This window comes from Malaclemys terrapin, chromosome 4 (genome assembly GCF_027887155.1).
Source record: "Malaclemys terrapin pileata isolate rMalTer1 chromosome 4, rMalTer1.hap1, whole genome shotgun sequence".
Lineage (NCBI taxonomy): Eukaryota > Metazoa > Chordata > Testudines > Emydidae > Malaclemys > Malaclemys terrapin.
The window spans coordinates 132,556,760-132,578,566 of record NC_071508.1 but is presented as its reverse complement, the minus strand read 5'-3'; the positions used below and the strand labels follow the sequence as shown (position 1 = coordinate 132,578,566).

General features: G+C 42.9%; 1 protein-coding gene across 4 annotated transcripts in view; it reads left to right on the top strand.

Annotated features, from left to right (window-relative positions):
• CDC42BPB (CDC42 binding protein kinase beta) overlaps nucleotides 1-21,807 on the top strand; it is a 121,032-nt gene that overhangs the window by 11,787 nt on the left and 87,438 nt on the right. The gene's annotated exons all lie outside the window — the stretch shown is intronic.

The window sequence follows — 21,807 nt, the reverse complement described above, 5'->3', positions numbered from 1 at the left end:
TAGACCGCATTTTACTGTAGCTGCTGTAGCAGTGACTAACCAGTAGAGCGGCTTGGGCAGGACAATCATGCAAAACCGGACATTGCTAGATTTTTTTTCAATAGTTGCACTGCCCATGACTGAATCATTAAGCTAATCAAACTAATCATGAGAAACCCATTTTTTAAATTGTTAATATTCCTGTTCTGTTACAAATAAATGTTTAGATTTTTACAACACTTACTGGCTGATCCTTCCCCAGATTCTGTGTCCGGGGTAACGGCTGGGGAGGGTTGGTAGGGGATCTCTGTAAGGGTGATGAAGAGATCCTGGCTGTCGGGGAAATCAGCGTTGTGAGCGCTGTCGACTGCCTCGTCCTCCTCATCTCCTTCCTCATCTTCCCCGTCCGCTAACATGTCCGAGGATCCAGCCGTGGACACTATCCCATCCTCAGAGTCCACGGTCACTGGTGGGGTAGTGGTGGCGGCCGCACCGAGGATGGAATGCAGTGCCTCGTAGAAACGGGATGTCTGGGGATGGGATCCGGAGCGTCCGTTTGCCTCTTTGGTCTTCTGGTAGCCTTGTCTCAGCTCCTTGATTTTCACGCGGCACTGCGTTACATCCCGGCTGTATCCTCTCTCTGCCATGTCTTTAGAGATCTTCTCGTAGATCTTTGCATTCCGTCTTTTGGATCGCAGCTCGGAAAGCACGGACTCATCGCCCCACACAGCGATGAGATCCAAGACTTCCCGATCAGTCCATGCTGGGGCCCTCTTTCTATTCTGAGATTGCACGGCCATCACTGCTGGAGAGCTCTGCATCGTTGCCAGTGCTGCTGAGCTCACCACGATGTCCAGACAGGAAATGAGATTCAAACTGGCCAGACAGGAAAAGGAATTCAAATTCAAATTTTCCCGGGGCTTTTCCTGTGTGGCAGTTCAGAGCATCCGAGCTCGTACTGCTGTCCAGAGCGTCAACAGAGTGGTGCACTGTGGGATAGCTCCCGGAGCTATTAGCGTCGATTTCCATCCACACCTAGCCTAATTCGACATGGCCATGTCGAATTTAGCGCTACTCCCCTCGTCGGGGAGGAGTACAGAAGTCGAATTAAAGAGACCTCTATGTCGAACTAAATACCTTCGCGGTGTGGACGGGTGCAGGGTTAATTCGATGTAACGGCGCTAACTTCGACATAAACGCCTAGTGTAGACCAGGCCTTAGTGTCTAAAAATCAGGTGGCTTTGTTGATGTTTTCTAATTGGAATTTGTCCCTGACAGTGTAAAAGTACCAGTTCGCCAAAGATTTGCACAGACTCAGGACTGAGTTTTTAAGCCTTCCAAAGATTTCATGTGGGAATATACGCTTAATGTAGACATTGCTGTCTAGCTGTTTATACCACACCTGCCACCATGGGAACTGAGCGCCTGAATACTTTCTTTTGAAAATAATAATGTATGAGTGTCCTAGGTGATCTGGTAAAGAAATTCACAGACTGACAATGTTTAAGTGCAGTTAAGATTGTGATACAAGATGAATTATCCTTGTAACTGACTCCCAACATGTGACAGGTAACTGAAATATTTACAATCCATTGCTATTTCATTGTTACACATATTGGCTCCCTTCCTTCCTGATAGTGGAATAAGCAATATCCTAATGTTCTTAATCCCAAGATGTCTAACTCCTGATCCATTTGATATATTTATACAGATTCTCTGACAGATTCAGATTATCCAAATGCAAGACTTAATTAAAAAGACAAGTTTTTAGTCCTAATGATTGCACATTCAGGAAGTTACCTTCAACAAATGTATGGTGCTGTTTTAGACCTTGATCTTGCAAAGATTTAGGCATGTGCTTAACTTTATGCACTTTGAGTAATCCCATAGAAGTCAGTGGAAGTACTTGTAATGCATGAAGGTAAGCGTGTGCGTAAGTCTACAGAACAGGGCCATTGGCATCCTGAAGTGGTTCCGAGCTGTGAACTTCCACTGTTCAGGTTATAAGGGTCTGATCTTTGAAACCTAATAATACTTACCAGGGACTAAACCTTCAAACACGATTAGTGTTTTTTGGATGCCTAATTTGAGAGACATTGAAAGGGGCCAGACTTTTGGAAAATGCTGAGCAATCATTCTCTAAATATCATACCCTAGTTGGGTACCTGAAATCACTAGTTGCTATGGAAGACGTAGGCTGAGATTCTCATAATTTATGCACAATTATCTCAGTTGTGCGCACATCTTAGCTAATTGTATATGCACATAGCCAAATAAACAAACAGCAAAAATAACATTCATCCTAAATGTGCTCTGTATATTCTCTCCCCTTGCCCACAGTGATGCTAAATGCATACAGTTACTTTGCTAAGACTTGGTCTAAACACAGTTGTTCCCGTTTTTAAACTAACTTAGTCAACCCATTGCAAAACGCTGTGTGGACATTTAATTTCGTTTAAATCTGTTTTATATTGGTTCAACTTGCATCGTTACTAAATTTACCAGTGCAAGCTAAACTGATGAAATCCAGTTTTAAACCGATAATGTTTACGCAGAGACTTGTACTAGTTTATTTAAATCAGTTTAAAAATGCTCTTGATGAAACTGATACAACTTCTGTGTGGATTTGGCCCAAGTAAAAGGTTTGTTATTTTATAGGCAGTGCTTGATATCCAGTGCCAACTAGCAAGAGTGAAAAAGATGTTTTGCTCCTGTACCGTTGAACCCCTCCCAGCCCCTGAAGCTATTCATCTGGCAATTTAAAGGAATTAAATACAATACACAACTGTCTTGCTAACATACGTGGTAGTGTAGACATGGCCACAGTTCCTTTACCAGTGTAACAATTCTGGTTAGGAGAGTGACTTTTTTTACTTAATAGTTACATCAGTACAATGCCCCCAATGCGGAAGCAGTCAGACTGGTATAAGGCACCTTTAGATTGGTATATCTTCCTCTTTGTGTGGGAGCATAAGCACCTTTGTACTGGTATAGCTGATTACACACCAAGGGTGTTGTGCCACTTTAGGTATACCAGTATTAAAGCGGCACAAATTTTGTGGGTAGACAAGCCTTTAGAGTAATATCTGAAGGCCTGAATTAAGGTCATGACCACATAGTGCTAGGAGCTTACCAAACACAGGTAGAGATGGTCCCTGCCCTTGAGCTTTTAACGTAATTAAAGACAAAATTCAAGTGAGCGTAACAGTCAAAAGGAGGGTGGGGAGGACAAAGGTAATGATAACAAAGTCATATGGTTACACGGTCTAACAATGTGCACAACTTAATGGATCTGAACCAATTAAATGTTTCATATTATACTGTAGTACTCTCTTCTAACTCATCTCGTCAATCTGTCTCCCCCATGTGCACGTCTCTTGACCCTTCCTGCCCCATACTCGCCCATTACAGTTGGAAATTCTATTAAACACGTAATAACCAGAAGGCTACTTGCATCAATGTGTCATGAATGATAAGGAAGCCTGATGTCTAGGAGCAAAGACAGGTGAAAAGCCAATCCCCTGATCCTATCTGCTAAGGAAGAGGGATGTTGTAGGAATTGTACAGTAAAATCTGTCTGGTAAATTTGAAGGCCCCTTCTCTCTGGATGTAAGCAAATTCGCTGCCTTCTCTTACCCCTCTCAGTGTAGAGTTCTCTGTCTACTGTGAGGATAGAAGGGAGTCTCACTACTCTAGTTCTTCCCTAGCTTCCCACCTGCTGTTGTGGTTGTCTCTGCTACTTCTCCTGCCTCTGTTCTTCATTCATCCTCACCAGTGGAAAAACTTCAGTGGCTGTGTCTGCTGCTGCTCATAATTTTCCTAAGCAGTAGTAGCATGAAACTGACCTGATTTCTTGTCAGTTTCATTGCTGCCCATATGTATTGCTGGGTAGGAAATGTTTTTTCCCATCTCGCAAATGTTTTTACTTTTCAAAATTTCCACATCAGGACAAACCCAAGACCTTTTGGTCATTTTTCTTGAGAATTTTTCATAGGGCCACCCCAGAATAGCCTGGCCCCATGTCACTGTATTGCCATTTCAAATAGTGTATTATGTAAAAAGCTTGATGTTCGTGTTTGTATATGTGTGCTATCAACAGATTGGGGTTTTTTTTTTACAGTAGAGTTGTCTTCCTGATCTCATACATTTAGAAGAAATGTGCATGAAACAGAATCAATTTTTTCTTGAAAATAATGTAGTCTATACTACTGAAATAAGTTGAATATTTTGAGATTGATATATGTAAGTATCAGCCATATCATGTATTTTTCAGGCATCAAGTTTTTATGGGCGTTCCCTTTTTATATGGTGAGAATATAAATATTGACAAGCTTATAACTTTAACTTCATGCTTCTGGATGAGGAAAAGATGTTAAGAAGCAGTGGCACTCCTTTTCTTGGCAGTAGGACAGTATTACCTGTACTGGTTGCAAGTCCTCGTAGCCTAACATGGTTTACCTATGAAGGATTCATCCTTTTTTCTTAGTAAGATTACCTTTTTGTCTTGTTAGTTGTTAAATGTTTTTAAATAATTCATAACACTATTGTATAGGGTTCCCAAGAGCCTTACATGGAGCATCTAGTCATGCAATTTCTTGTGGAAAATATAGGGTTAGCTTGTCAGTTGGATGTAATAACTGGGTGGCAAAAGGGTCTGAGATGTGTAATTTTTAAATCTGTTTGCCAGACATTAATGGTCAGAGCATGAGTTATCTATATAAAGGTAAACATGGAATCTTCCTTGTAATTGTTATAATCCATAATCTGGGAAATTATCTCTAATTTTAATGTTTTTCTTAAGCTTGCCACTGTCGTTGTAACATAAGACTTGCACAAACTGTTCAGAGTTAAACTTAAACCCTGTTTCCAGCACTGCTAGCATCACTTAATGCAATAAACCAAAAATTGCCGAGACAATTTCAAGTTCCATTAGAAATAAATCATGCTGCCTCTACAATGCTGTAACACTGTAATTTAGATGCTTCCTACATCTACTGAAGTGGTTTTTCTGTCCGTGTGGGTGATCCACCTCCCCAAGTGGCAGTAGCTTAGTCTAAGGAAGGAATCTGTAACAACCTAGCTGCATCTACACTGGGGTCAGCTTAACTCTGGCATTTGGGGTGTTAATTTTTTCATACCCCTGAGCAATGTGGCTAGGTCAATCTAAATCTTAAGTGTAGACCAGGCCTCCGAAAGGAAAAGGAGAAAATTGGCAGGAAACGTCTCGAGTCTCTAAAAGGATATTGAAGCTGGACAGTAAACTATACAAATAACTTGATAACATGCTGTCTAAAGAAAGATATTCAACTTCTTTATTCCTAAACACTTTAAGAACACATCATATTTACAACTAATAAAATCTGGCAAATTAGCTATCTTATTGGAAGCATTAAAATTGGTTAAGTTGCAATAGTGTACATTATTATTATTAATGCCCTTCATTTTCAGTGTTCATTTTTCTATGAAATATTCCTGGGTTTTATCCAGGATATTTTTGGCCTGTGGGACTGCACTGAAGGACCGGGGTCTGGAAGGGTCTGTGTTGCGTTGGGGGCTGGTACTTGTGGGGTACAGCGTCCCTGCAGGCCTGTCACTGCAGTGATCGGGTGGTCTCTGCTACCTGTCCATCTTGCTCCTCCACTGCACAGCGGAAGTGGATGGGGCTGTGCTGAAGGGCTATGGTCAGGACGGGAATAGAAGGCTGCATCCTTGCTGGACAGAGCCAGGAGTGCTGGCTCCCTTGCTGGACTGAGCGCCCTCATAACCCCAGTCTGTGACCGCAGGGCACAGAGTCCCAGCTGCTTCCCCTGCCAAACAGAGCCCCCTCCTGACTGTGACCCTTCAGCATGGTCCTGTCCACTTCCCCTTGGACAGTGCCGTGTTGAAGGGCCAGGGTCAGGACTCGTGAGGTTCAGCCTTCTGTTCACTTCTCCTGATTTCTACCCTTCAGTGCAGTCCTGTCCATTTCCTCTGCGCCAAAATGGGCAGGGAGTGAAGTCCAGGAAGCTGAGGCAGCCCCTCCACTATAGCAACAGACCCTCACGGAGCTGAAGGGTTCCTTAAATGCTACCTGGTGAGTACCCACCAGCCCGCTGTGCCCTATGAGTACTAGGCTCCCCTCTCACCACTGCCCTTTGTTTGCAGTTTTTACTGATTTTCCCCTCCTCCCCCCCACCACCTGTTTCTATATTTTGGAATTAACACTGATAAATTTGCAGGAAAAAATAATACAAAGGAAAATGAAGAGTTTTATATATTTAATATCAGACTTTGTATGCAAACCTTTATACTTTGCAAAGACAGGTAGCTTTGTATTCTGTAGGAGTGCAATTCTTAATATCGTTTAAAATGAGTGTAAACATAACTTGAGCTCAGTAAATACACCTCTACCCCGAAATAACGCTGTCCTCGGGAGCCAAAAAATCTTACTGCGTTATGGGTGAAACCGCATTCTATCGAACTTGCTTTGATCCGCCGGAGTGTGCAGCCTCGCCCCCATGGAGTGCTGCTTTACTGCATTCTATCCGAATTCGTGTTCTATCGGGTCGCATTATATCGGGGTAGAGGTGTAATTAAACTAAAGTGGTGCTGTTAACTGTGTGGTCAGTTGTACATGCATTTTCAGCATCCTCAACATTTACAGCAAGAAGCTTCTCAAAAGCTCAAATAAAAGCACTGCTTTGATTAGGAAAAATGCACTTGTGTAGGCTGGGATCTGTTCCTGAAAAACACATTTATAAAACAGTGCTATAGATTACCTAGGGACTAACTGATAGTATGGTCTAACAGGTGAAAAAAATCCATGATCGCTGTGGACAGGAGAAAAGGTACTAGAACTGTACTAGTATCGTGTTTTAAACATGGGTATTGCTAGCATGACCTAAAAAGTAAATGGCCTGATTCAATGGGATATGGGCATCTACATATCTTGGGTACCTATATATTCCCTGCTACTGTAATATCTGAACATCTCATAAACTTAAATGTGTTTATCCTCCCAGGACTCCTATGAGGTAGGGGAGTAGTTATTATGGATGGGGAATTAAGACAAAGGAAATGTCTACATAGCCATGTATGCCTAGGGTTAGTGGGACTTGAGTCAGCTGACCTACGTCAGGGAACCCTGGGCTTGAGTGTCAACATTGCATTTTAGCCCTAGGTTAAAGATTTTCTGATCCATGCTCAAACCGAGGTTTCTGGCATCTGCGCTTCAGTGCACAGACTTGAGTCAGAGAAACCCTATCCCAGAGTGCCTAGCGTTGCACCCCTGCCCCGCCCATGTTTTGACACTCTAGCCCTATGAATGCATTGCACTGTGAGAAAACTCTACTGCTCACCCTGCTTCTTAACTGTGATGGTGCTGTTGATGGGACTCAGGTGCCCATAAGGAGTACACAAACTGCATAATTAGCTCCTTTGGTAGCTGTCTCGGTAGAATGACTGCCGTTTGAGAAGGCTTTATACTGAACTACCATCTAATCTGAGAATTGGGCCCTCCATCACTAGGCTGAGTCACATTGGCAGGAAAATGCCCCATGTGCACCATTTCTGAGGATAATTAAGACATCAGTCTCCAGGGCTATCAAACTATTAAAATGAAACTTTGAAATTCTTAATTTTTAAAATGGGATGTTCAGTGAAGGGAAGTTTTGGGGCTGGGTCTCGCTCACCACCCTCATGCTGCACATTGCTGGGGCAACTCTGCACATGCAGACCCGAGGACAGGGGAGGAGGGGACACAGAGAGGAGTGGAGACCAAGCGGCTGCCCTGCAGGGAGTGGGAGCAGCTAGAGTGTTGGGTGTCATCCTCCCCCAGCTGTGCTGAGCCAGGGGCTCTGCCCCCCCCCCCACCTGTCCCACAGGACGGTCATTTGGTCATCACTCCACATTCTGTGCTCGCCCCCCTACCCCTGGGAGGGGGCTTCATGTGCAGAGATGTCTGGGCTGTGTGCACCAAAATCTGGCTGTGCTCTTTGTAAAAAGCTTCTTCTGATTGGTCTCTGTCAGAAAACCTGCAGGATTTTCAATGATGTGCTTGCAGCACACAGTAGGTTAATGATGGCTTGAGCTTCTGCTGTTTTACAAGGCAGATGTGGCTTCCATTTGCAACAGAGTGCAATAGACTGCACCACAGATTATCTGCTTAGAGAGGGGACTAAGGAAGTTGCCCCAAGGAACTCCGGTTTTATGCCCGGAGCCAGAGCGAAGCAATTCAAAAATTTGATTGTCAGATGCAAATTTATATTTAATTTCCTTTTGGTCAGATTGTCACTTGCAAGTGAGAACCCAGTGGCAATGCACATACATAAATTCTGGGCCTGTAGCAGCGGGTTCCCAGAATCGGTGAACTTGAATTTGGGGAATGTTTTCCTTGGCCATCCCCAACACAGTAGGAAATAGAGCCCTGCAGTGGGACTGGGATCCCATGGGTTCCACAGGACCCACTACCATAATAGCAGGAGCAGGATAAAAATTCAAGAAACAATGTGGGTTGGAGTGGGAGAGGGTATTGCAGGGCAGGATGGGAGTGGGAGCTCTAGTCCCTGTAGGGCTCTAGTAGGAAACATGTATCTATAAATCCACAGATGGTTAGAATGCAATTTCTAAAAAAACATTTTGAGGGCTGCTGAACACTTCACATTGCTGTAAACTTAATTATTGCTCAGAAATATTAATGGCATATGCTGTGTACTTGAGGTGAAATATTCTTTTGTTAGTGAGTGCCACTATGTTCTTAGTGTTCACTCTTAAGGGCAAAGAATGTCTCTGTTCGTATGTGGACAGCATGCCATAGGTACTACCAGAATAAAAATGTTTGTTCTTTGAATATCCTTGTGATACCATGAGCTGTGTATTACTTAGGCCAGGTCTACTTTATAAATTTACATCAGCATAACTGTGTCACTCAGTGATGCAGGTATAATGACCTAACCCCTGGTGTGGACAGCGTTAGGTCAGTGGGAGGGTGTCTCCCGTTGACATAGCTACCACCTCTCATGCAGCTGCACCACCGCAGTGATCTGAGTGTAGACTTGCCCTGTATCCCTACTACAAAATTTGGCAATAAAAACAGTTGAAAGACACACAAGTTCTTAAGTGATATGTAAAGACTGTTACAAAACAGTCTCCTTCCAATACCATCAGCACAACTCCTTGGGCTTGGGGTGCACCTGCACATTCCTCATAAGCCAAAACCCTCAGAAAATCTCTGACCGCTGTGTATGTTGGGCAGGTGGCTGGGTAAGGGCAGAACCCCCTTCTTCAAGCCATAGAATGCCCTGTGAAGCTTGACAGGGGGATATGATCCTTCTGACACCCTCAGTTTCTTCTGGCCTTTAATTATTCAGAATCTTCGTAACCATTTTTATATCTCCACTTAATTAGCCAGGTAACACCTTATCCATAGTTAAAAACCAATATTATACAATATTGTATTTTAAGGAAAGATCGACTTTGTCACTTCTATTAGATGTGCAGAGTAGAACAATTGAAATTGTAAGCACTTTTCATATCTTCAGAATCATTAAATCTAATGCATCACTTCAAATAATATTTATATTAGTGGTTACTTCAAATGTATGCTTGGTAGTTGCAAAATAAATATGACTCTAAAGGTTTTATTGGAAAATGTGCTTGAGTAATTTACCTTTAGATCTCCGTGGGGATTCTGTGAAAATACTCATTTATTGGAGACGAAAATGGGTGACAGCTGGTGGAAGATAATGGATTATCCCTTTGTTGGAGAGAGGAGTGGACAAGGCCTTCTTTTAACTTCAACCTCCCCTTTCTCCAGCACTTAGAAACCTAGTGGACAGATTCCTGGTTCTTGAGAGAAGGATATGATAAATGTTTTATGCCACTTTTCTTTTAAAGCTTCATTATCGGTGAAAGAAGTCTAAGTAGAGATGATAATTCACGGAAGAGGAAATCCTCACTCAATCTACTTCTGATCTTTTGCACTTATCCAGAAATACTACAAATCCGGAGAGAGACCCATCAGTATATGAATTAAGAGGCTGCAAGTACTTCAGTTAAAAGTACTGGGAAATGTAGTACTTCCAAGTGCTCAATTGGAAACTATCAACTGATATAATTTACAGTAAAAATTCACCTATGCTGTGTTCGTCACATCTAAAAAAACCTGTCAAGTACCTCCAAGAGGGAGAACTTGAAACAAGATTGTACACTAACTTGCCTTGTAAGCAAGCATTTTAAATAACAAAAAGATGAAAAATGGAGAGTCCAGAGGAGAGCAACAAAAATGATAAATTTTTTAGAAAACCTGAGGAAAGGTTTAAAAAAGAAATCTGTGTGTTTAGTCTTGGGAAAAGAAGTCTGAGGGGGGACCTGGTAAGTTTTCAGTTATGTCAAGGGCTATTATGAAGAGAACTGTGATCAATTGTTCTCCATGTCTGCCAAAGGTAGGACAAGAAGCAAGAGGCTTAATCTGCAACAAGGGAGATTTTGGTTAGATGTTAGGAAAATCTTTCTAACTATACGGGTAGTTAAGTTCTGGAATAGGCTTCCAAGGGAGGTTGTGGAATCCCCATCATTGGAGGTTTTTAATTTTCAGACCAAATTGGACAAACACCTGTCAAGAATGGTGTATTTTTACTTGATCCTGTCTCAGCTCAGGGGGCTAGTAGAGAGAACATCTCGAGGTCCCTTCCAGCCTTGCATTATTGTGATTCTCAGTTTAGTCTCAAATTGTATATTGAAACTTCTTCAAGTGTGTTGTTTTTTTTAAAAAAGCAGGGTGTTCGCTGGATTTTTCTACTGTAAATCAGTCTTTTCACTTATATGCAGTTCCTCCATACCAAGCTGGGGCAATAAAGAATTTAGAATGACGACACTTCCTTGTAAAGGGAGCCTGTCAGCTCAGCATCCCATCAATCTTTTCTGCAGATGGAATAATCCCTTACTGAATACACCTGGACTACTGCTGCAACTTTTCCATTACATTATCAGGAAAATGACAATCAGGAATAGGTTCTTTTTTCACTCATCAACTGATGCGAAATAGTTTAGGTTAGAATGTAGTTAGGGCAAAACTACTTTCAAAACTGTTGGAGAAAATATGATCGCTTGCGTTCTCTGCTAGGAAATTGGCCTGTTGTGAAATAATGAGGGACAAAGGCGTGAAATATCAACAAGAGAGCAGTTTATTTGGATCTTTGCAGGGCATGCATTGGAGACCGCTACTAAGCTATCATGATTAGGACTTCAGATTTTAAACTCAAACTCTCAAAAGTTTTTAAAAAAATTATAAACTATGCACCAGAAGTACCCCATTCCTACTATTTGTTGGAAATGCTGAAATCTGTCCACGAGAGAGGTCTGAATTCTAAATATTTTCCAAGCTGTCTTGGAGTTTGGATCTTCAAAGGAGGTCAATTTATATGTATATATAAATTGAACCCATTTTATAACACTTGGATTTCCCCCTTTTCTTTTGGGAAGGGGGAGGGAAACGCAAGCAACTGTAGTTACCAGGTTCAAAAAAGAACTAGATAAGTCCATGGAGTATACGTGCATCAATGGCTATTAGCCAGAATGGGCAGGAATGCAAAACCATGCTCTGAAGCATCCTTAGCCTCTCTGCCAGAAACTGGGAATGAGCGACGGGATGGGTCACTTGATTACCTGTTCTGTTCATTCTCTCTGAAGCACCTGGCATTGGCCACTGTCGGAAGACAGGATACTGGGCTGGATGGGCCATTGGTCTGACCTAATATGGCTGTTCTTATGGTCTTAGTTTACAGTTGGTGAATAGTTTTCAGCAGCTTGGTAATGTCACCATCTAAGTAACGCTAAACTGAATGATAGAATAGAAGCCTTAACAAAGTTACCATTGAGCAGTCTTTGTAATTGCACTGTTTCTTCACTATGGAAGTAATGTGCAGAAGTTTCCAGTCCTTAATTTTAAAGGTTGTACGGAACTGGCTTTTTAGATTAATTAGCAGTATAGTATGAGCTTGGTTCTAGAATGTAAATTGAATAAGACAATGCTACATTTCTATAATTTTTTTAAAACTTGAAGTCCATTATCCAACTTCATTTAAATGTGGATTTAATATTGGTAGATGTGGCTGCAGTGACAGCCTTGGAGACTGACGTCCCTTATATACAGTAAGCAACAAAAATGCAAATTTACCTTCATTGCAGCACCAGTTTGCCTCAGCTTTGATCTTTTAAGGGGTAGTTCTGGATTTAACCCATCTCATTCTCTGCTGAAACTACTTATGAGGAGATCTGTTAGTGCTAGTTGTCATGAAAATCTGTGTCACGTGGACACTGGTCCACAAGAACTAGACCGAAATCTACATCTCATGTCACATAGGATATTAAATAGCCCATGGGCTATAATCAGGGTTCTTAGTTTTCTACAATAAAATCAAAATTCTTTGATAAGAAAACCATAAAAATCTGCGCTTTTTCTGTGATTAAAATGAAATGCTGAACTTTATTTTCCCTGGCCACAATATATGGAGGTATCAATTGAACACAATGTGTTGTTCATATATTTAAAATGTTTAAGCAAGTTCAAAGCCTACCAGCGCCATCAATCATGATAATGAAATAAAATTAATAGAATTTCAATTTCTTACATATACTACATATGTCTATCAGTATTTTATATTTACAAAAATTGATTTTTTGCGCATTTTTTTAAAAAATCAAGCAAAAATTGCTTTTATATTAATATTACTCACTTTTTGAGTTAATACTGGTTGTTAAAATAGAGTTGCAGCATTCCAGCCACATTTTCATCTTTCAGACATGGGATCCCTTTCTGTGCACAGTGCCCAAAGTTTGCTGAAACTTTTCATTATCAGGCCAGGGTGGTGAGTTGGGCCGACCGAGGCTGACAGCCTGAGCCCTGCTGTCCAGGGCTGACAGCCCCAGTTCAGTTGATACGGATAGTCGGATAATGGAGGAGGAGATAAACAGGGTTCTACTTTGTGTTTGTTTTTTCACAAAATGTAAAAACTTACTCTTTGTAAAAATGCAAATTCCATGTTTTTCTGCCTTTTTTCCCATGGCAAATGGATATCTAGGATCCCTGGTTAGAATCATTTCTGGCCACATTGTTGACTTGAATTACATTTGCATTGGCAACCTCCAGGTGGAAGGCTGTATTGTTCAGTCTCTATATACCATTGCATATGGGTTAATGTATAGAATAAAACAATTAAATATTGTAATCTTAAGGAGAGAATAAGGTGACTAGAATAAGTTGATAAAATGTTTTCCCAAAAACTTAGTGGAAAACTGGAAGTACATACATTGGAGAAAAGAATTACATAAACTCAATTCCGTATTACTCAGATATCAAAAATAAAACTGTGAACCTAAACTAGGATATGGAAGAATGAGTAATCTGACTGTTTTAAATGAATGTGATGTGGGACTGAATAGATTTTTATATGCAAGTAGAAATACTTAAGAGCTAAAACAGTGAGCAAATGGGAAAAGTAGCTAAGGTTTCTTTAAGTGATATGGGAGATAAATCTTTATGGGGGGGGGAATTAAAGATAGACCATAAAGAAGTAGCTGGGAGATTAAATTTTGGGGTTTTTTCCTCTGTAAAGATAGTGGCTTTAGCAAGTATACCAAGGTTTATTTTAAATTTAGTCGGGACCTTTTAGTGTTGTCTCCCTGCCCTGCCTCGAAGGCCATACTGTCTCCATGTGGCAGAAGATTGCTGGAAGGAAATGAATGAATCTTGATTCACTTGCAGATCCTGGGAAGATTACCATTTCCAACTGAAGTTGTCTTAAAATTGTCCTGCTTCTTATACAAGTAAAAAGGAAGGAGCCTGGAGATCAACAGATCAGTGTAGAGGAGGGTTTGGAACGGAGAGTCTGACACAAGCCTGCTTGGATTATAGGAGGTTCTACTTAAACTGAAGGGCTACTGACTTATGGTGTTCAAAACGGGTAGATGGGCTTTAAACTGAATCGGAAGAAGAAAGCCTTCACTTTAATCATCTGACATGCATTTCCAAGACAACAGATGGAGTTTTGAAAGAAAAGATGAAGCACATGAACATATTGCATTTGTACTGATAATGCAGTAAGCATGGAAAATTAACATTTGATGTTAAAATTATAAAACTTGAATTTATTCAGTTATAAAGAATATGATATTGTAGATGTAAATGAGACTTGCTTGGATGATTCTCATACCTGGGATGATTCCCATCAAACCCTTACCCTGTGTCACCCTGACAAGCCCTACACCTGAACCCCCCATGCTGAGCCCCAACCATCCTCAGCTGGATAACCTGCAGGGTCCTATTGCCCCTGCACTCAGACCCTCCCTCAATGAGCCCCTATGCATCCCGATCTCCCACTGAGCCGCCCACACAGAAACCTCTCATCCCACACCGAGCCCCTCCACACTTGGGGATCCTGCTGGGCTGAGCCTGCCCACCTACACCTGGGGTGCCTGACACAGAGGGGTAGGGCCCGGGGGTGCTTCTGCGGGAGGCCTGGCCCTTGCACAGTGTCAGAGTTGGGGTCAGCCTTACTGGCGAGTCCCTGTATTGAGGGAGATGGGGGGCTTCAGGGTGATCTCCCACCTCAGTGCAGTCAGTGGCCTGTGCTCCCCACTGCCATGCTGGAGCAATATTTATTTATTGACAAATAAAACTTGCAGAATTTTAAAATATTGTGTGCATAATTTTTTTGGCATAGAGTTCTCTCAGAAGTAACATTTTGTAGCAGTTTGGTTCCCTAATGACCTCACTGAGCCCCATTGCTGTGCACAACCTGATAACCCTTCTTTCCCTGCAGTGCTTCTAGGCAGACACAATGGGAGGCTGGTCCACGGGATAGAACCTAGGTTTCTGTGTAGTAATGCAACCAGACCAGCCATTAATGTTTTGATTAGTCAAATATTGACATTTGTAACTGTACCTTAGTGATTTTTTTTTATAGTTGTCAGCAATAGTGTTTGGCTCTAGTAGTGTGACTTTGTGGGTTTTCTGTAACAACTGGTTGGGCAACAAAAGTTCATTTTACAGTTTTGAATAACTGTTTTATATTGACATGAGGTGATGAATGGAAGAATAGGATGCAGTGTAGAAATAAACTAAACAAATCTATTATATATTCTCCCTGAAATCTGTGCATTTCCCAAAAATCCTTGTGAATTTTGAGAAGTTCTGCAGTGGATTTTGCTAACGTTCTCCATAAAGTTAAAGTTCTGTATTATGAGCCTCTGAACAACTTGAGCTACTGCAAATAGTCTAGGTACTGGCTGCAGTAGTTGCCTGTCACATGCCTTCATGGACTTTTGCCTGAGGGAGAGGTTTTACTTTCACTGACCTTTTTAATTAGAGCTCCAGCTGTAAGGAAATTGTGAAACTGGGTGTGTTTTAAGGGGAAGTGGGATGAACAGAAAAATGTGCCACATCTGTACTTAATGTGGGCATTGCTGTCTGACCCTCTTCAGATGGAAGTATAATATTTTAAATGCCCCTGTCTTGGTGCAGTGAACACAGCTTACAGTTTACTTTAGACCTTGACAGAGATGCCAAAGAAATATTTGACACCTGATAAACCAGATTTCTCTCAAATCATGTGCGCCTCTGCTCTGCTTCAACAAAGAGTTCTAAAGCTGAATTACAGAATCACTAGAGAAGAGAAACTTCCCTAGATGCTCATGCTGTATAATAGCACTGGTTATTTTCAATTAATAATGGATAGAGAAATGTTTGGTGGTAAGATTTTTGAAAGTATATATTGCATATTTTATTCATCACCACCGCCCTTTGCTTGTTGTTTGTCTTAACTTGTGGGACAGTGGCTGGGTTTGACCTATATCTGGAAAAACTAAGGCTATGTCTATGCTGCGTACCTTAAGCGGCACAGCTGTGCCACTGTAAGGTCTTCCGTGCAGCTCTCCTGCTGGCAAAATAAAACCACCCCAACAAGTGGTGGTAGCTTTGTTGGTGGGAGGGCGTCTCCTACTGACAGCTGTCCACGCCGGTGCTTTTCGTTGGCAAAGCTTTTTTGTCGGTCCGGGGTGTGTGTTTCACATCCCTGACCAACAAAAGTTTTACTGACAAAAGTTCAGTGTAGACCTATTCTTACTCATTGTGGGTGGTGGTGTGATGCAGACAAGTGATTACTTTGTTTTTAATAGGTTATGTTGTAATTTTAAGGTTTAGAAATCAAGCACAAACTCTGTCCCTTTGTAGGTATTCTGGAAATGTAGTTGCTTAAATATAAATTTGTCAGTTTATGGAATATAAAATGAAATGTTGTACATTGCCCGCCCCTGCTATAACTCAAACTTTTTGGCCTGAGGGCGCATCGGGTTTCAGAAATTGTATGGAGGACTGGTTAGGGGAGGCTGTGCCTCCCCAAACAGCCAGGCGTGGCCCCGCCCCCATCCAACCCCGCCCTGCTCGTCTCCTGACGGGGGGGCCCCCCCGGGACCCCTGCCCCATCCACCCCCCAGCTCTCTGGATCCTAACCGCCCCCCACCGCTGCCCTCCACTGCCCCATCCAACCCCCCTTTCCTTCCTGACCCCCCCCATCCCCCCCGGACCCCTGCTCCATCCAGAACCCCCCCCCCGGACCCCTGATACCCCATCCAACCCCTCCTCTCCTTCCTGACTGCCCCCGGCACACCTGCCCCATCCAACCCCTCCTCTCCTTCCTGACCACCCCCGGAACCTCCACCCTCATTCAACCCCCCTGTTCCCCGCCCTCTGACCGCCCCCACCCCTATCCACACCCCTGCTCCGACCACCCCCCAAACTCCCCTGCCCTCTATCCAACTCCCTGCCCCCTTACCACACTGTCTGGAGCACCAGTGGCTGACGGCGCAGCTGCACCAGGACAAGCAGCCGCGCTGCCTGTCTGGAGCCAGCCACGCGTAGCACAGAGCACCGGGTCAGGCCGGGCTCTGCAGCTGTGCTACCCTAGGAGCTCGCAGTCCCGCCGCCCAGAGCATTGCGCCCGTGGCACAGTGAGCTGGGGCTGTGGGGGAGGGAGAACAGCAGGGGAGAGGCCAGGGGTGAGCCTCCCGGGCCAGGAGTTGAGGGGCCAGGCAGAATGGCCCCGCGGGCCGGATGTGGCCCCGCGGGCCCTAGTTTGCCCACCTCTGAGTTACAGCATATGGTCATCAGTGTAGGCAAAATTTTTAGCTTGCAGTATGACCTACAAATCAACCGAAGCTCAAAGAAAATCAGTTCAGTAATTTTAAAGTAGTGGACATTTTAAATTTTAAATTTGTCCTGAGTCAGAAATGGCCAAATTTAGAAAATCACATAATTTTGAGTCCACCTGAAAAAGAATGAAAACTCCAAATTTGTTTTTAAACATTCATAACTCTTAACACTACTGAACAGAAAGCTATAATTCACCTTGCTTTTTTTAGAACATTATCATGTAATTGTGAAGTGGGTGGATTTTTAGTCCTATTGGCAGTTTCCTTTTAATAGAATGAAAGAGGTTGAATCATTGATATTCTACTACCTGGAACTCTACAGACTCCTCCATTAGCATGGAGCAGTCTTTGAAAGATTGTTGTACTTTAATTGACATCTTCTGAACTTACTACTGTCCCACAGTGCATTTGTCACTGTGTAGGTCAGTGGTTCTCAAACTAGGGCCGCTGCTCGTTCAGGGAAAGCCCCTGACCGGCCAGGCCGGTTTGTTTACCTGCCGTGTCAGCAGGTTTGGCCACGGTTCGCTGCTCCAGGCCAATGCGGGCTGCAGGAAGTGGCACGGACTGAAGGACGTGCTGGCTGCCCTTCCTGCAGCCCCCATCCGCCTGGAGCGGCGAACCGCGGCCAATGGGAGCCGCGATCGGCCGAACCTGCTGACACGGCAGGTAAACAAACCAGCCTGGCCCGCCACGGGCTTTCCCTGAACGAGCAGCGGCCCTAGTTTGAGAACCACTGGTGTAGGTGACCTTTTGGGTTGCATTTGTCTATACTTGTGACACAGGGCCAAGTTTTCCAGAAATCCCTGACTTGTACAAATAATGGTACATTAACTTAAATTGTATTGCACGCTGCTTCTAATCACAAAGAAACATAACAAGAAGCCACTTTTTCAAATGTGGCATAAGTTGGCTACAGTCAGACATTAAGCTGTTTGCCCGTATCTGGGATGGCAGAGACTTAGTCCCGGTTCAGATCTGTATTCCAGAACATCCTGGTCTCTGACTTGATTTGCAAATGCCATTGTCAGCTGGGAATTACTCTATCAGGGAAAAAATGCTAGGAGAAAGTAAAAGGGCTGAAGATGAAATATAATAACTCATTGGATGCCATCATTTGCTTTGGGACAGGGAGGAAAATCCACCCCTTTATGCTGGGATGGGACTGCATTGTTAGCACTTTTATCAATGAAGATCCTTCTGTGATGCTTTCTTGACATACCCAGGACTGAGAGTCAATTGTTACCCCTTGCCTCCAATGAGAGGAAGACTTGCTGGTGTTTAACTGATCTGTTGGCCACCCAAACAATCTCGGGGCTGTGTCAGCCCTAGCTTTGCCTTGCAGTTTACCAGTAGGTGCATCCCAAGTCCCATAGAAGAATTCCACCTGTCATGTCCAGCCCTTAATCACAGGACACTCATGCAAGGGGAGGGCGTACACACAAGTTTGTTTGGTTCAGCTGGAAGTCTGCGTCTATATAACATCACAGCACTGAGATATATTAATAGTGAAAACAATCATAAGTTTGTTAAAGTTTAAGATTGAAGAGTTACAGAGTCAGGATAGTAATGAAAACAAATGATTACATATAAACAAAATCATAAAATGCAAAGCTGGAACTGTACTTATCAATGGCTATCTTTCCTATATAATAAAGCAGATTTCCTCCCAAAGGGCCTGTCTTTTGCAGAACTAGCTGGTTTCAGATAAACTAGAATCCAAGTGTTCATGAAGCATGCCCCTCCATCAGGGGTTTTTCTCAGTGAATGGATAACAAAACGTCTCTCTGTAATCTCTTCAAATCTCTTCTTCCCCTCTCCCCAGAGACAGGACAACCCCCTGTGGTTTAATCTTTGATGTCATCCCATCCCCTTGTTGACTAAATATGTGAATTGGGCTCCCATTGTGTTGATTTACCATGCTTACTTTACATGTGAACCAAGATACATTCTAACTCCTATCTGGAATAAACTTGTTTTTTCTCTTTGGTTGGAGACTGACTTTAAAATGTACTTTCAGTGCATATACACAATTCCGTAAATATTATCCATACATGCAGCATGCAATGATTGAGGATCAGTGTGACATAAGCTTTTATTAGAGACCTTATATTATTTTCTTTATGGATAAATATTATGAAAGTGGTGTGCTGGATGTAGTGAGTTTCAGGCCTGCCAAGAGTTGCTGTTACAGAACAATATACCCTTTGCCAGCTGGCGTTGAGGCGTTCTTAGGGTCACAGCTTCTACGAGGCATCTGGCACCAGGTTGTTGAGGAACCAAGATAGAGGGAGGAGAATGCCTCTTTTCAGAACCATTTGAAACTCAGAAGTGAACCAGGACCTGGAGATGCCTTTTGACTCTTCCAGAATCACGAGACCTCCTCACAGGATCTTGGACTCTAGAGATTACTGATGAGCAAGTTCAGGAGAAGATGAGGACTGCTACACAAGGTATGTTATCTATTCTCATTATTACTGATGCTCTTTCATGCTTTTGTGCTGGAGGTCCTAATGAATGTCACCATTACTGGGGGATGTAACTTCATAAGAGAACTTAACCATCCTCCCCCTCCAAATTCATGGCACTGCAACAGTGCACGTGGCAATTTTTTTTCTCTCTCTCTGACACTTCAGGTTTGGCAGCTTTCTCATTTGCCCTTCTTCCCCTCTCCCTTATCCCCCCCAAATTTCAGACCGTATTTATCTATGATTAAGTATAGAAAAAGTAAAAACAAGGTTATTTAAGATACATATTAGATGCCATGTCTCCCCTCCCCCAGGCATGTATTACTACACAGAAGCTGTCAGCCTGTACACCAGACTAGTGCATCTGTTTAGCTGTCTGCTCTTATCTAGTTGTGATTACATGTCATTCTGCTTGAAACACAGGCATAAGCATTTTTTGATAGCACACTGCTCAGCATCAACCACAGGCAGAGTGGGGTGGAATAATGGTTTTGTCCAACTTCCCTGCCAGCCAACAAGGCTGTGTCATCAGTCTAGCAGAGAACTACTACTTGATCTATAATTTTTTCCCTGGTTCTCTTGAGTAATCTCATATCTTTGGTAAAGCCAATGCTCGAGTTGGCAATCAAATGTATTGGGCAATTCTAACTCTTCCTCCTCCTCCCTCCCCCCCCCCCCCCCCCCCCCCCCAGATCTCACTATGGGTATGTCTACCTGGGGATAAAAAACTGGCTGTCCCGGTTCAGCTGACTCGGCTCATGGGGCTCAGGGCTTTGGAGCTGAAAAATTACTGTGTAGACATTTTGTGGTACCTTGTGAGGGTGGAGGGTCCCAGAGTTCAGGTTCCAGCCCACGCCTGAATGTCTACACAGCAATTTTTAGCTCCACGAGCCAGAGTGAGCTGACCCAAGCCAGCTGTGGCCATGCCAAGGGGCTTTTATCCCTGTGTAGACATACCCTATGCTTTTCCAGTCCTTAAGTGTTCACTGTTACCATCTGGGAAAGTTGCTCAACTGCAGACTTATTATCCTTGCCCCTGCTCACTTCCTTTCCCTTGATTGGAACCTTCGGCATAAATCTTTCACCTGTTAGATCCTTTGTACTGAATTTATGTTGCTCCTATTCCCCTCTGAACCACTTTCACCAAAAGTCAGTTTAAAACTTGGAAGACATTTAGATTTATATCCTTACTACTTCACATCTAAGGACAGAGTGCCTAATAAGCCACCGAAATTCAGAATTAAATAACTTTTACCATATTCTGTGATGTGGATGCCTGTACAATAAATAAACCTATTAACCCCTCCTTATTTTACATTTCAGTGACTGCTTCTGCAAGAGGGTTATGACTAGGAAATACTGCAGTATCACAAAGCAGGAGAAGGAACAGGTTTGCTGGAACACAGAATGCTTAACCAGCCTGAAACTGGAAGAACAAGAGAAGATTTGTGTGTCTGCCTTCAGAGGACCCTGCAAAGGGATGCTAACAGATTTACTTTGTGAAGATCAAACTGAACTTTTTTTGAATGTCGACTTAGTGAAGAAGACTCAAGCAATGGCAGACTATATCCATCATGGTAGCCGAATACAGCCGCAAGAACAAGAGTTCACTGTAAACTTCTGAGGAAGTACGTGCAAGACCAAAGGCAACTTGTATTATCCTATTCATAGGCCCCGTACTTGTTCATCAGTTACCAGCTCCTCAGCATAGTGGTGTAATAGTAGTAGCCCGTAATGGACTGCCTGATATTCACCTGCTTCCTCTTATGTATTCCCGTGACGCACTCCATCCTTCGAACAGCCAAACAAAGAAATCCTAGGCCAGTTGCTTCCTGTCCCTGTGGTTCAGCAACCATGTCTTGTTTTTATGTGGGGTTTTGCATCATTACCTATTTCAGCAGGCCTGTATGTTTGGAGTGTTTAAATAAAGTTGTGTGTTTAGCATTTTTCTGCATGTTTACAGATCATCAGGCATGCTTGGATTTACCCTCAAGATCCGTCCTGTTCCTTGGGCCTCCATTTAAGATTAATCCAGCAGAAAATCATTGGACCCCCCTCTGACTATTCAAAACAGGTGCCACTAAATCAGACAAATGCTAGCACCTGCTGAGTCACAGTGCTAGATTAACCCATATGCTCTGGGAATGCTCCTATAACAGTATGTTTTGGGTAGAACTTA